This window comes from Lagenorhynchus albirostris, chromosome X, assembly GCF_949774975.1.
Source record: "Lagenorhynchus albirostris chromosome X, mLagAlb1.1, whole genome shotgun sequence".
In the NCBI taxonomy this organism is placed as follows: domain Eukaryota; kingdom Metazoa; phylum Chordata; class Mammalia; order Artiodactyla; family Delphinidae; genus Lagenorhynchus; species Lagenorhynchus albirostris.
This window is the reverse complement of record NC_083116.1, coordinates 50,197,090-50,208,524: the sequence shown is the minus strand read 5'-3', so window position 1 is coordinate 50,208,524 and position 11,435 is coordinate 50,197,090. Positions and strand designations below refer to the sequence as shown.

The window sequence follows — 11,435 nt, the reverse complement described above, 5'->3', positions numbered from 1 at the left end:
AATATTAGGTTTACTATTTCTATTTTCCTATACATTTATAATTGATAGAGAGGTTTTTGTTTGTTTGTTTGTTTGTTTTGACAAAACATGGGAGAGGTCACAGAACAATTGTGAATTTTCTGATTAATTATTAAAGTTGCTTTTCGTGGCTTCAGCTTGTCCAGTCATTTTTAGATTTCCACACTACCATATAAACTAAGGACTGCCTGGATATTAAAACACCTATTATTTACTACCTTATATGTCTCCAGTGACCATTTATAAACTTTTGAAGGCAAGCTTATTTTTTTTAATGTTTTAACAAATTTAGATATACAGAAAGGATGCAAAGATAGAGTTCCTGTATACCTTTCACTCATTTGCCCCTAAATTTAACATCTTACATAACCATGGTACGTTTGTCAAAACTAAGAAATTAATATTGGTACCAGACTATTAACAAACTACAGACTTTATTTGAATTTCAACAGTTTTTTCATTAATGTCCATTAATGGCCTTGTTATTTCAAATCTTTGCATATTCCAAGTAAATCCTCCAGAAAATTAGCACTCATTTCTTTGTTCCTTTGTTCCTTCCTTCATTTACTTAAGAAACATTTTAAATGTCTATATGCAAGGATACATCGATAAGATACTGTACTAGCTCTCATGCAGCCCATATTTATTTAAACATAAAGTTGGATTTAGACAGTTTTTCCTTGTTATAAGAATGGGCAAAAATAGCTATAAATAGAGAAATATTTTTAGACAAACATCCCTTAAAAGATTCTAACCTTTATTTCTAAAGTTTAATAACATCATTGACCATGATCATCTCTCATTCAGCTGTCTTAAAAAATGTTTTTGTAAATTATCCAATAATTCCAAACTTTTCTACTTTCCTTTGGCATGCCTCTATTGTTTACTTCCTAAATCTGTTAAAAAAAGAAAAAAAATATTCATTATTCATTTTTCCCCCAAACCTAACTTTTGTGAAATATCAGATGCAAAGTTTCAAATCTGTCCTATTGTGGTTGGACTCACTCACAAGTTGAAGCATTTGTTGAAGGAAAAAATGGCCCAAATCTAAAATTTAACTTCAACTCAAATAATTGAGAGGTAGCTTATATCTTGCTTCAACTCATAGACACTATAAGTCTCTCAAACTAGTAGCTTTTTTGTGGTTGAATCTATCATTATTGATAAAAGCAGCTATGGTAAGGGCTTCTTATTTTCTGTCTCTTAAGAGGAACATATGGTTCATTGCTAAGATACCTTATCATGCAGAGTATCTTGCCAATTTCTGTTCTTGTGAGAATAAAGTCTTCTTATATTTCAGTTTGGTTTTAAATGCATTAAACCACAGAGTAAAATCAGGTATGAGTAAAAATCATGTCCTTAAAGGGTTGATATTATATGAAGGCAGTTATGTATATGCACTGACTTGAAGATTTTTAGTAAAGGAACTCAGGCCTAAAGAAATACCATTCTCCACATTCTCTATCCTATGATCTTGGAAGAAAAGAAGAGACAACAAAACTCTTGAACATAGGATACCATGATGGAAAATATTTGGCAGCCATGTTTGTGGTTGCATTGGCTATGGCATTGGGGAAGAAGAATATCCAAATAAGACAAAGGGCAAAAGTGGAATGAATGAGAGATGTTCTCAAGAGAAATTTTGAGCCATAGAATGTCAGAGGTTATCCATGTGTCAGATTACCTCATTTTGCAAATAATAAAATTAAGTTTTAGGGAAGTAATGTTAATTATTGTATGGTTAGATAAAATAGGATCTGGGACTAGAATAAAAGTCCCAGACGTTCAAACGAGTGCTATTTTCATAACAGTACTTCCTATTTTCTAACTTTTTCTTAGAATTTTTATCATAATACAAAAAAATTCATGGTGAACAAATGAGAAAATGATAAATCAGAAAGCATTATTAAATTATCTAGTTATCTGGGTTGGTAAGTATACTAAGAATATTTAAGCATGTGATATTTCCATATATCCTAAAAAATTACTGTTATTCAAAATTTGATTGGAACATACAACCTCTTTAACATACATCTTGCAATTTTAAGTCAAACTAATCTTACATCTTTGAATTTAAAAGGTTAAGTTTCCAAGGCTAGGAAATACATTTAAACTTACAAGTTGGGTAAACTACCTAAAATGTTTTACACCATTTACTTAAGGGATTTACATTATAAGCTATTACCTTGTTAACCAATTTTTTAAAATTCATTTCATCATCAATAGATTATTCAAATAATTACCTTTTTTCATAGTTGTCAGCATTGATGGTGATACAGCTAATGCTATGAAAGGATGAGGAGGATTCTATCTAATGCATTTGTGCATCAAAGGAAGATATGACAATTATGATACATTTATCTTAACTAGAAAAACAAATTAATTTTTTACTGTATGCTTGATGCTTCTGTGCTTTCAACTCTTCCAGTAATGTGCCAGTGATTTTTTGAAATTATGTTATTTACCAGACTGTCATCTCTGTCTCAAACCACTTCATTGTTCTGGCTGAGTTTGATGTTCATATGGATTTACACCCCACCTCAGCTACCCTCCCCCATGGCCACATCTAGGACTAAAACCTGAAACTGCAATATGTAAACTCTTTCCTTTACAGCTTGTTAGCTTTACTATTGGCATTATATCTCTTCTCTGACCTTGTAAGGACCTCCAGTCCATTGACACCTCTTTGTTTTCCCATATATGAGCTTCCCTCTGCTTTTACTTCCCACACAATGAAGATTAGATTTACCATATTAATCAAATGTATTCCATTTATTCATCTTCTACTTAGTCCTTCAGCCATTCCAATCTGAAAACTGCTGGTGATTCAATCTAGTCATTGTCATCGTCAAACTTGCTAAACTTATCTTTTTTCTATTTTCAGATACAGGTCTTCTAGTGGTAGTCAGGTGATGTTCAGGGAGAGAAGGTAATCTGGAAGATGTTATTAAGGGAGCTTCCTATGTTTGAGCTCAGAGAGCATCTTACCCCAGTTTCTAATTTAGTGCTCTATCTAAATCAGCTTCACAGTAAGTCACTAATGGAAGCAGGATATGGAAATTTTTTTCTTCATACAAAGAAGCTGTGTCTTTTCTATGGATCAGTAAATGGCTTTTGCAGCTTTATATGCCACTTCCTTTCACATAGAACAATAAAATGAATTGCAAACAGAAACATCTGGCTATGGAGTGGGAAAGTTAACTTAAAAATCAGTAAATTTGCATACTAGTGCTTTAAAATGCATTAGTACTGTAACCAGTGTTTTTAAATGCTTTCATTCAGATCTCAATTAGTAGTACAATCAACTGTATTACAAGAGCAAAAGACAAAGTTGGACATGTGAAAATTAACCAGTATATGAAAATTTTGATGCACCAAAATTCAGCATACCAACTTCAAATTAGGTTCATAAATTGAAAACTATAAAATCTTAAAAATAGTTGTGATAAATATTGAAAACAATTTCTACTTTAGGTCCATTAATTGCTTCATTTATGCTTACTTTTATTAAAGTAATATTTCCTAATGGCAATAAAGCTGATCTTAACATTTTAGTAATTTCACTAAATAGCAATATTTCAGATTGGCCATGTCATTTCTGAATACATTAACAGAATCGTTTAAATTGTGAATAGTTACTAATATTAGCAGGAGTTTTAATAATTAAATTTTTGTATTAGTGTTATGGAAGATGAAATGGCAACATATTGGTGAAGATTTGGTTTCTCAAAATGGACAGACATATCTATGTCTATAACCATATCTATACACATACCCATATTTATATCTATATGGTATTCATAAAGCAGTAAATATTCTGAAAATTATGGGTTCTTCGAGTGCAGCAGAATTGTCCATTATAGTTTCTGTAAAAATCTTTTCATCTTCAGAACAATACAGGAAAAATTATATTTTAAAACTGCCAAGAAATAATCACTACAAACAATCTCAAAGCAAAAGGACATTTAATCTCAATCTTATATGCATATTTTAGATTCTATGATAAAGACAAAGATATTTCCCAAAGGCTTCTAAAATTTTGGCTTTTAGACTTTTGGGCTTCTAAAATTCTGTTTTCTTAATGTTTTAAATTAAAGGTTTTCATGAGGATTATCAAAAATTTTACATAATACTGGAGTTACAGGTGATTTATCTCAAGAGTCTACAATGCTCCACTCTGGTTGCAAATACAATGTCAATTTTCCTCTTAAGAATAAAGATGAATTGAATATGAGTGTTAGAGAAAGAAAAGAGCTAAGCTAATTACTGATAGTCTTTGTAATGATCCAAACAAATCTTATTATTTGGTTTAAATTTCTGATTCTAACTTTGCTTGTTTACTTAAATGTTTCACTTTAACGGTGGTGAGCTAAGAGAGCTGAATTGTTTCAGTGTGGCTGTAACTACTACTTTCTCATTTCCCATTAAAAACTTTGAACTCTTATCTGGAAATTTTTCTTTCGAATCGACTTAGCTTTTGTTTTATAACTTTGAAAGAATAGAGCTATTTTAGATAAAAATGGGCAAGTTTTGTTTTCACTTTGCCTAACTATATTTGAAGCTGAGTATTTTTAAAAAACACATGACTGTTTCCTCAGAAATACATCAGTGTGAAGACTCATGGAGACACATCATTTTTGCATTGAGATCTCAGGGTTCTTCTACAAATGTCCCTTTTTCTCTAGACTAAATAGAATCATTTATTCAATAAACACATATTAGATACCACCAAGTTATGTCAATAATTAGGTAAATAGCATCATGTAATTTATAATTTACAGGGACAGACAGCATTAAATATAATAAAACCCAATGAAATAAATACCACAATAGCACAAAAGAAAGGATGAATACTTTTGATTAGACCAAGTGGAAAGTGCTTCATTGTGCTCTCATTTTAACTAAAATTTTAAATATTAATAAATTTTAGTTAAAAAATATACAAAAGTCATTCCAGATTAAAACTATTAAAATTGAGAAAGGAGGCCTAAAAATGTATGGCATATTCAGAGAAGTTTAGTTTGGTTTGTAGGATGGATCTAGGCCCTTGAATACTCTGCTATGGAGTTTGGATTTGATTTATGAAGCAACAGGAAAACATTGGAAGGTTTCAAGTGGGGTATTGACATACAGATATACTAGAGAAATGAGAGACCAGTGGCAAGGAGGCCAATTAGGAACTTACTGCAGTAGTGCAAGTGATACATGATTGAGGCCAGAATTGTGTTTGGACCACCATTATATAGGGAATAAATTGTAAAGAAAGGCCACATTAGGTGGGTGGGGAAAGAACATGAACATGTTTGTAAATCAAGGCTATATTCTCATTCTCCAATCCCAGATATAAAATTTTTAAAAATGTTTCTCTATAATCCTTATGTTATATAGGTAAAAATGAATATTAGAAATTTGATATGTAGTTTATATAAACAATATTCTCCAAACCACTTGTCCTAGGAGATACAAGAAATCAAGATATACATATTTTAAGTAACGCTGTCACTCTTGTGCTATCATGTTCTCTCTTTCTCTGTAGCTCTAACAGATAAAACATATATAAATGCATTATAATATTATAAAATATGAATCTGACATCTTTAATATAAAATATGGTATTTTTAAGCATAAACATAATATGATAATTGACTGACAACACTGAACATTGCATAGCAATGTTATGTGTCATGAAAACTCTGCTTATTTGCTGTGCTTATTAAGCACATCTGGACTCTTGAGTCAACAAGTGAGTTTTTAACCCTACTTGTCTACTCCCTTCCTGCTCCCTGGAAGCCACTGATAATGTTTCAAGTATTGTCAGTTAACATTATTAGTCTCTACTAGGAACCACCCAGTCTACATAGTCAACCATCAAAAATAGAGAAATATCTCATCATAATATTCCATAAACTTATCTTTTTCCCCCTTATTTTCACCACTGCTCATTTCCTACTACAGATAATTTTTGAACAAATTTGGTCAAGAATTTTGATTAGAAGGGCAAAAAAGTTGCCTACAAAAGTATTTTTCTAATTACAAGAGAATGGCATGGAAGCTATTGTGCTAGTATCTTGAGAATCTTACCCTTTAATTACTATCTATTCACAAGTACTTGGAACAGTGGTTTTCAAAATTGAGTACACATTAGAAACATGTTTGGAATCAGTTTAAAAAATCAATTTTCTGTATTCTATCCACAAGAGACTGATTCAATACCTTTGGAGTCAAGCTCAGGAATTTTTAAAAAATGTTTTACACTGATTACATATTAAATTGAAATGTACTATAAGATTTCAAAGACTTAATACAAAGAAAAAAAAAGAATGAAAATACCCCAGAAATCAGTTTTATATAAATTACATGTAGAAATAATATTTTTGATATGTTAGTCTAAGTAAAACATATTGTTACATTTAGTTTTATCTATTTTCTTTGGCTTTTTAAGAATTTTATTGACATATAGTTGATTTACAATGTTGTGTTAATTTCTGCTGTACAGCAAAGTGGCTCAGTTATACATATATATATATATTCTTATTCATATTCTTTTCCATTACGGTTTATCACAGGGTATAGAATATAATTCCTTGTGCTATACAGTAAGCTCTTGTTGTTTATCCACCCTATATATATATTAGTTTGCATCTGCTAATCCCAAGCTCTCAATCCTTCCCTCCCCAACCCCCCTCCCCCTTGGCAACCACAAGTCTGTTCCCTATGTCTGTTTCTGTTTCATAGATATATTCATTTGTGCCGTATTTTGGATTACACATGTAAGTGATATTACATAGTATTTGTCTTTCTCTTTCTGACTTACTTTGCTTAGTATGATAATCTCTAGGTCCATCCATGTTGCTGTGGTATTGTTTTGTTCCTTTTTAAGGGTGAGTAATATTCCATTTTATATATGTACCCATCTTCTTTATCCATTCCTCTGTCAATGGACATTTAGGTTGTCTTGGCTATTGTGAGTAGTGCTGCTATGAACATAGGAATACATGTATCTTTTTGAATTAAGAGTTTTGCCTCAGTATATGCCCAGGAGTGGTATTGCTGAATCATATGGCAACTTTATTTTTAGTTTTTTGAGGAACCTCCATACTGTTTTCCATAAAGGCTACAATTTACATTCCTACCAACAGTGTAAAATGGTTTCCTTTTATCTACATCCTCTCCAACATTCAGTATTTGTAGACTTTTTAATGATGGCCATTCTAACCAGTATGAGGTGGTACCTCATTGTAGTTTTGATTTGCATTTCTCTGATAATTAATGATGATGAGCATCTCTTTATGTGCCTATTGGTCATTGTATTTCTTCTTTGGAGAAATGCCTATTTAGGTCTTGTCCATTTTTCAATTGGGTTGTGGTTTTTTTGTTTGTTTTTTTGCTATTGAGTTGTACGAGCTGTTTGTATATTTTGGAAATTAATCCCTTGTCAGTCGCATCATTTGCAAAGATTTTCTCCCAGTCTGTAGGTGGCCTTTTCGTTTTGTTTATGTTTTCTTTTGCTGTACAGAAGCTTGTAAGTTTGATTGGGTCCTATTCATTTATTTTTGCTTTTATTTCTATTGCCTTGGGAGACTGACTTAAGAAAACTGGTATGATTTATGTCAGAGAATGTTTTACCTATGCTCTCTTCTAGGAGATTTATGGTGTCATATCTTATATTTAAGTCTTTAAACCATTTTGAGTTTATTCTTGTGTATGGTGTGAAGGTGCGTTCCAACTTCATTGATTTACATGTGGCTGTCCAACTTTTCCAACACCACTTGCTGAAGAGATTGTCTTTTCCCCATTGTATATTCTTGCCTCCTTTGTTGAAGATTAATTGTCCATAGGTGTGTGAGTTTATTTCTGGGCTTTCTATTCTGTTCATTTGATCCATATGTCTCTTTTTGTTCCAATACCATGCTGTCTTTATTACTGTAACTTTGTAGTATTGTTTGATGTATGGGAGGGTTATGCCTCTTACTTTGTTCTTTTTCCTAAGGATTGTTTTGGCAATTCTGGGTATCTTATGGCTCCATATAAATGTTGGGATTATTTGTTCTAGTTCTGTGAAAAATGTCATGGGTAATTTTATAGGAATCACATTAAATCTATACATTGTTTTGGGTAGTATGGTCATTTTAACAATATTAATCCTTCCAATCCAAGAGCATAGGATATCTTTCCATTTCTTTGAATCATTTCAATTTCCTTTATTAATGTTTTGTAGTTCCCATCATATAGGTCTTTCACCTTCTTGGTGAGGTTTAGAAATCTGTATTCTTTTTATTTATTTATTTATTTTCTTTACTTTTTTGGCTCTGTCAGGTCTTAGTTGTGACATGCGGGATCTTCACTGAGGCTCATGGGATCTTTCACTGTGGTGTGGGCTCTTCATTGTGGTGCACTGGCTTCTCTGTAGTTGTGGTGCACAGGCTTCTCTGTAGTTGTGGCATGTGGATTTTCTCTCTCGAGTTGTGGCACGTGGGCTCCTGGGTGCATGAGCTCCATAGTTGTGACACACGGTCTCTCATTGCACATGAGCTCAGTAGTTGTGGTGCGTGTGCTTAGTTGTCCTGTGGCATGTGGGATCTTATTTCCCTGACCAGTGATCAAACCCATGTCCCCTGCATTTGAAGGCATATTCTTTACCACTGGACCACCAGGGAAGTCCCTAGGAATCTGTAGTCTTAACAAGCATCCCAAATGATCCTGATGTGATGATCTATCTATCATCCACAATTTGAGAAACACTTGACTTTGAAGATGCTTAAGACGGGGAAATATGTCAAGACAATAAAATTGGCAGAGTTTTCAAGGCTTTGGAGGTTGAAATTAAGTAACAAAAGTAAGCCAGACATACCAAATGATTTTAAAATTGGTAAACTAACAAGTGTGATTTCATGTAGGAATAAGATAATGCCAATACCATTAACTAGCATTGATGAGTCACTGTTATGTGTGGGGCACTATTTTAAGATTTACATGGGGCTTCCCTGGTGGTACAGTTGTTGAGAGTCTGCCTGCCGATGCAGGGGACACGGGTTCATGCCCCGGTCTGGGAGGATCCCACATGCCGCGGAGCGGCTGGGCCCATGAGCCATGGCTGCTGAGCCTGCGCATCTGGAGCCTGTGCTCCATAACAGGAGAGGCCACAGCAGTGAGAGGCCCATGTGACACACACACACAAAAAAAGATTTACATGTATTAACTCATTTACTTCTCACAATAACTCTATGAGTTACCTTTATTAGAATTTTCACTCTACAAATAAGAAAACTTAAAAATAGAGAATTTTAATAAAATTTCCATATATGTTATTGGGTTCCAGCAAATCCTGAAGGTACAAGTAAGTTACATGAAGAAGTGGCCCAAATGCCCATGGTCCCCACTTCTGCCACACTGCCTTCTTTCTCCCACCCTGTGCCAATGGTCTTATGGGGAGTTCCCTACAATCTGTTAACAAAGGAAAAGAAGACTGAAACCTAGCTCACATATGGTTTGCACAATATTCAGGCACCACCAAAAGTGGACAGCTGTAGCACTACAGCCCCTATCTGTGGCATTCCTAAAGGACAATGGCAAAAAGAAATCCTACCAGTGGGCAGAGCTTTGAGAAGTTCACCTGGCTTTTCACTTTGCTTCAAAGGAGAAATGGCCAAATGTGTGATTATATACCAATTCATAGGCTATGCCAATGGTTTGGCTGAATATTCAGGGACTTGGAAGGAGCATGATTGGAAAGTTGGTGATAAAGAAATTTGGGGAAGAGGTATGTGGACTGACCTCTCTGAATGGGCAAAAAAATGTAAAGATATGTGTCCTATGTGAATACTTACCTTACTTCAACAAAAAATATTTTAATAATTGAGTGGATAGGATGACCCACTCTGTGTATACCAGTCAGCTTTTTTCCCTCAGCAACCCTTGTCATCACCAATTAGTCTATAAACAAAATAACCATGGTGGCAGGAATGGAGGTTATGTATGTGTTCAGCAATATTGACTTCCACTCACCAAGGCCAATCTGGCTACAGCCACCACTTAGTGCCCTATCTGCCCATAGCAGAGACTATTGCTTAGTCCCTGATAAGGCACCATTTCCCAGTGTGATCATTCAGCTATCTGGTGGAAGGTTGATTACATTGGACTACTTCCATTGCATAAGGGGCAGTATTTTATTTTTACTAGAATAGATGCTTTGGATATGGATTTGCCTTCCTTGTACACAATGATTCTGCCAAAACCACCATTCTTGGACTTACCTTATCCATCATCATGGTTTTCCATACAGCATTACCTCTGATCAAGGAACTCATTTAACAGCAGAAGAAGTGCAACAATGGGTACATGCTTGTGGAATTCATTCATCTTACCATGTTCCCTATAATTCTGAAGTATCTGACTTGATAGAAAGGTGGAAGGACCTTGTGAAGATTCAGTTAAAATTACAGTTAGGTGACAATACCTTGTAGGGCTGGGACAAGAAGGTTATATATGCTCTTAATCAGCATGTAGTATATGATGCTGTTTTTCTAGTTGCCAGGATTCACAGGTTCAGGAATCAAAGTGTGGAAATGGGAATGGCATCACTCACTATTACCCCTAGCACTGCACCAGCAACATTTCTGATCCTTGTTCCTGTGACCTTACACTCTCATGACCCAAAAGCCAAAGGGAGGAATGCTTCTACCAGGAGATACAACAATGATTACACGGAACTGGAAGCTCATTCTGACACCTGGCTACTTTCGGCTTCTCATACCTCTGAATCAACACGGAAAAAAGGGTATTGCTGTGTAAGCTAGGTAAATGATCCTGACTATCAAGGAGAAATTGTACTAGTACTCCATAATAGAAGTAAGCAAAATAATGCCTGAAATAAAGGAGATCATTTAGGGTGTCACTTAGAATTACCAGGTCCTGTAATTAAGGTCAATGGAAAAATACAACAACCCAATAGAGTCAGGACTAGTAATTTCCCAGACCATTCAGGAATTAAACTTTGGGTCACTTTATCAGGTAAAGAACTAAGAAGGCTGAGATGCTTGCTGAAACAAAAGGGAATACAGAATGGATAGTGGCAGAAGGTAATTATAAATACCAGCTATGACCAAAAGACCAGTTGCATAAATGAGAAAAGCAATTGTCATATATTACTATAAATACATGTATGTGTGTATAACATATCTTTGTTTTCTTTCCTCTCTTATTCCCAAATCATGTAACACAAGATGTATTGATTTTATATGATAGTATTTAAGTATTGTTAATTTTACATCATAGTATTTAAGGTATTTTATATCAAAGAGAAGAGTAAATACCACTAAAACACTTACCTTCCTCTCCTGGGGAAAGAGTTAGTGTAGTTATAGTTGTACACAGGATAGTTGTATCATGCTGGGTGTAATTATAAACTTGTTATTGTC

The 11,435-nt window shown here is 34.0% G+C and overlaps 1 pseudogene; it reads left to right on the top strand.

The window, feature by feature from the left end:
• Positions 1-8,772: 8,772 nt before the first annotated feature.
• The window catches only part of LOC132513100 (uncharacterized), a 152,324-nt pseudogene continuing 149,661 nt past the window's right edge, over positions 8,773-11,435 (top strand).